Source organism: Heterodontus francisci, unplaced genomic scaffold, assembly GCF_036365525.1.
Source record: "Heterodontus francisci isolate sHetFra1 unplaced genomic scaffold, sHetFra1.hap1 HAP1_SCAFFOLD_689, whole genome shotgun sequence".
Lineage (NCBI taxonomy): Eukaryota > Metazoa > Chordata > Chondrichthyes > Heterodontiformes > Heterodontidae > Heterodontus > Heterodontus francisci.
The window spans coordinates 64,384-70,236 of NW_027141003.1; positions in this window are offsets into that span (position 1 = coordinate 64,384).

Consider the following 5,853-nt stretch of genomic DNA (forward strand, 5'->3'; position numbering starts at 1 on the left):
GATACACCCTGTGAAGTGTAAAACACCCCCACTGTCCTCAGGAATATTAACACACTGACAGAGAACACAGATTAATATTAACACACTCACTGACACACTGTGTATATCATCACCCACAGTCAGATACACCCTGTGAAGTGTAAAACACCCCCACTGCCCTCAGTAATATTAACACACTGACAGAGAACACAGATTAATATTAACACACTCACAGACACACTGTGCATATCATGACCCACAGCCAGATACACCCTGTGAAGTGTAAAACACCCCCACTGTCCTCAGCAATATTAACACACTGACAGAGAACACAGATTAATATTAACACACTCACTGACACACTGTGTACATCATGACCCACAGTCAGATACACCCTGTGAAGTGTAAAACATTCCCACTGTCCTCAGGAATATTAACACACTGACAGAGAACACAGATTAATATTAACACACTCACTGACACACTGTGTATAAAATGACCCACAGTCAGATACACGCTGTGAAGTGTAAAACACCCCCACTGTCATCAAGAATATTAACACACCGACAGAGAACACAGATTAATATTAACACACTCACTGACACACTGTGTATAACATGACTCACAGTCAGATACACCCTGTGAAGTGTAAAACATCCCCACTGCCCTCAGTAATATTAACACACTGACAGAGAACACAGATTAATATTAACACACTCACTGACACACTGTGTACATCATGACCCACAGTCAGATACACCCTGTGATGTGTAAAACATCCCCACTGTCCTCAGGAATATTAACACACTGACAGAGAACACAGATTAATATTAACACACTAACTGACACACTGTGTACATCATGACCCACAGTCAGATACACCCTGTGAAGTGTAAAACACCCCCACTGTCCTCAGCAATATTAACACACTGACAGAGAACACAGATTAATATTACCACACTCACTGACACACTGTGTATATCATGACCCACAGTCAGATACACCCTGTGAAGTGTAAAACACCCCCACTGTCCTCAGTAATATTAACACACTGACAGAGAACACAGATTAATATTAACACACTCACTGACACACTGTGTATATCATGACCCACAGTCAGATAAACCCTGTGAAGTGTAAAACACCCCCACTGTCCTCAGTAATATTAACACACTGACAGAGTACACAGATTAATATTAACAAACTCACTGACACACTGTGTGCATCATGACCCACAGTCAGATACACCCTGTGAAGTGTAAAACACCCCCCTTGTCCTCAGTAATATTAACACACTGACAGAAAACACAGATTAATATTAACACACTCACTGACACACTATGTACATCATGTTCAGAGTCAGATAAACCCCGTGAAGTGTAAAACACCCCCACTGTCCTCAGGAATATTAACACACTGACAGAGAACACAGATTAATATTAACACACTCACTGACACACTGTGTATATCATGACCCACAGTCAGATACACCCTGTGAAGTGTAAAACATCCCCACTGCCCTCAGTAATATTAACACACTGACAGAGAACACAGATTAATATTAACACTCTCACTGACACACTGTGTATATCATGACTCACAGTCAGATACACCCTGTGAAGTGTAAAACACCCCCACTGTCCTCAGGAATATTAACACACTGACAGAGAACACAGATTAATATTAACACACTCACTGACACACTGTGTACATCATGACCCACAGTCAGATACACCCTGTGAAGTGTAAAACACCCCCACTGTCCTCAGTAATATTAACACACTGACAGAGAACACAGATTAATATTAACACACTCACTGACACACTGTGTATATCATGACCCACAGTCAGATACACCCTGTGAAGTGTAAAACATCCCCACTGCCCTCAGTAATATTAACACACTGACAGAGAACACAGATTAATATTAACACACTCACTGACACACTGTGTATATCATGACCCACAGTCAGATACACCCTGTGAAGTGTAAAACACCCCCACTGTCCTCAGTAATATTAACACACTGACAGAGAACACAGATTAATATTAACACACTCACTGACACACTGTGTACATCATGACCCACAGTCAGATACACCCTGTGAAGTGTAAAACACCCCCACTGTCCTCAGTAATATTAACACACTGACAGAGAACACAGATTAATATTAACACACTCACTGACACACTGTGTATATCATGACCAACAGTCAGATACACCCTGTGAAGTGTAAAACACCCCCACTGTCCTCAGTAATATTAACACACTGACAGAGAACACAGATTAATATTAACACACTCACTGACACACTGTGTATATCATGACCCACAGTCAGATACACCCTGTGAAGTGTAAAACACCCCCACTGTCCTCAGTAATATTAACACACTGACAGAGAACACAGATTAATATTAACACACTCACTGACACACTGTGTATATCATGACCCACAGTCAGATAAACCCTGTGAAGTGTAAAACACCCCCACTGTCCTCAGTAATATTAACACACTGACAGAGTACACAGATTAATATTAACACACTCACTGACACACTGTGTGCATCATGACCCACAGTCAGATACACCCTGTGAAGTGTAAAACACCCCCACTGTCCTCAATAACATTAACACACTGACAGAAAACACAGATTAATATTAACACACTCACTGACACACTATGTACATCATGTTCACAGTCAGATAAACCCTGTGAAGTGTAAAACACCCCCACTGTCCTCAGGAATATTAACACACTGACAGAGAACACAGATTAATATTAACACACTCACTGACACACTGTGTATATCATGACCCACAGTCAGATACACCCTGTGAAGTGTAAAACACCCCCACTGTCCTCAGGAATATTAACACACTGACAGAGTACACAGATTAATATTAACACACTCACTGACACACTGTGTATATCATGACCCACAGTCAGATACACCCTGTGAAGTGTAAAACACCCCCACTGTCCTCAGGAATATTAACACACTGACAGAGAACACAGATTAATATTAACACACTCACTGACACACTGTGTATATCATGACCCACAGCCAGATACACCCTGTGAAGTGTAAAACATTCCCACTGTCCTCAGTAATATTAACACACTGACAGAGAACACAGATTAATATTAACACACTCACTGACACACTGAGTATATCATGACCCACAGTCAGATACACCCTGTGAAGTGTAAAACACCCCCACTGTCCTCAGGAATATTAACACACTGACAGAGAACACAGATTAATATTAACACACTCACTGACACACTGTGTATATCATCACCCACAGTCAGATACACCCTGTGAAGTGTAAAACACCCCCACTGCCCTCAGTAATATTAACACACTGACAGAGAACACAGATTAATATTAACACACTCACAGACACACTGTGCATATCATGACCCACAGCCAGATACACCCTGTGAAGTGTAAAACACCCCCACTGTCCTCAGCAATATTAACACACTGACAGAGAACACAGATTAATATTAACACACTCACTGACACACTGTGTACATCATGACCCACAGTCAGATACACCCTGTGAAGTGTAAAACATTCCCACTGTCCTCAGGAATATTAACACACTGACAGAGAACACAGATTAATATTAACACACTCACTGACACACTGTGTATAAAATGACCCACAGTCAGATACACGCTGTGAAGTGTAAAACACCCCCACTGTCATCAAGAATATTAACACACCGACAGAGAACACAGATTAATATTAACACACTCACTGACACACTGTGTATAACATGACTCACAGTCAGATACACCCTGTGAAGTGTAAAACATCCCCACTGCCCTCAGTAATATTAACACACTGACAGAGAACACAGATTAATATTAACACACTCACTGACACACTGTGTACATCATGACCCACAGTCAGATACACCCTGTGATGTGTAAAACATCCCCACTGTCCTCAGGAATATTAACACACTGACAGAGAACACAGATTAATATTAACACACTAACTGACACACTGTGTACATCATGACCCACAGTCAGATACACCCTGTGAAGTGTAAAACACCCCCACTGTCCTCAGCAATATTAACACACTGACAGAGAACACAGATTAATATTACCACACTCACTGACACACTGTGTATATCATGACCCACAGTCAGATACACCCTGTGAAGTGTAAAACACCCCCACTGTCCTCAGTAATATTAACACACTGACAGAGAACACAGATTAATATTAACACACTCACTGACACACTGTGTATATCATGACCCACAGTCAGATAAACCCTGTGAAGTGTAAAACACCCCCACTGTCCTCAGTAATATTAACACACTGACAGAGTACACAGATTAATATTAACAAACTCACTGACACACTGTGTGCATCATGACCCACAGTCAGATACACCCTGTGAAGTGTAAAACACCCCCCTTGTCCTCAGTAATATTAACACACTGACAGAAAACACAGATTAATATTAACACACTCACTGACACACTATGTACATCATGTTCAGAGTCAGATAAACCCCGTGAAGTGTAAAACACCCCCACTGTCCTCAGGAATATTAACACACTGACAGAGAACACAGATTAATATTAACACACTCACTGACACACTGTGTATATCATGACCCACAGTCAGATACACCCTGTGAAGTGTAAAACATCCCCACTGCCCTCAGTAATATTAACACACTGACAGAGAACACAGATTAATATTAACACTCTCACTGACACACTGTGTATATCATGACTCACAGTCAGATACACCCTGTGAAGTGTAAAACACCCCCACTGTCCTCAGGAATATTAACACACTGACAGAGAACACAGATTAATATTAACACACTCACTGACACACTGTGTACATCATGACCCACAGTCAGATACACCCTGTGAAGTGTAAAACACCCCCACTGTCCTCAGTAATATTAACACACTGACAGAGAACACAGATTAATATTAACACACTCACTGACACACTGTGTATATCATGACCCACAGTCAGATACACCCTGTGAAGTGTAAAACATCCCCACTGCCCTCAGTAATATTAACACACTGACAGAGAACACAGATTAATATTAACACACTCACTGACACACTGTGTATATCATGACCCACAGTCAGATACACCCTGTGAAGTGTAAAACACCCCCACTGTCCTCAGTAATATTAACACACTGACAGAGAACACAGATTAATATTAACACACTCACTGACACACTGTGTACATCATGACCCACAGTCAGATACACCCTGTGAAGTGTAAAACACCCCCACTGTCCTCAGTAATATTAACACACTGACAGAGAACACAGATTAATATTAACACACTCACTGACACACTGTGTATATCATGACCAACAGTCAGATACACCCTGTGAAGTGTAAAACACCCCCACTGTCCTCAGTAATATTAACACACTGACAGAGAACACAGATTAATATTAACACACTCACTGACACACTGTGTATATCATGACCCACAGTCAGATACACCCTGTGAAGTGTAAAACACCCCCACTGTCCTCAGTAATATTAACACACTGACAGAGAACACAGATTAATATTAACACACTCACTGACACACTGTGTATATCATGACCCACAGTCAGATAAACCCTGTGAAGTGTAAAACACCCCCACTGTCCTCAGTAATATTAACACACTGACAGAGTACACAGATTAATATTAACACACTCACTGACACACTGTGTGCATCATGACCCACAGTCAGATACACCCTGTGAAGTGTAAAACACCCCCACTGTCCTCAATAACATTAACACACTGACAGAAAACACAGATTAATATTAACACACTCACTGACACACTATGTACATCATGTTCACAGTCAG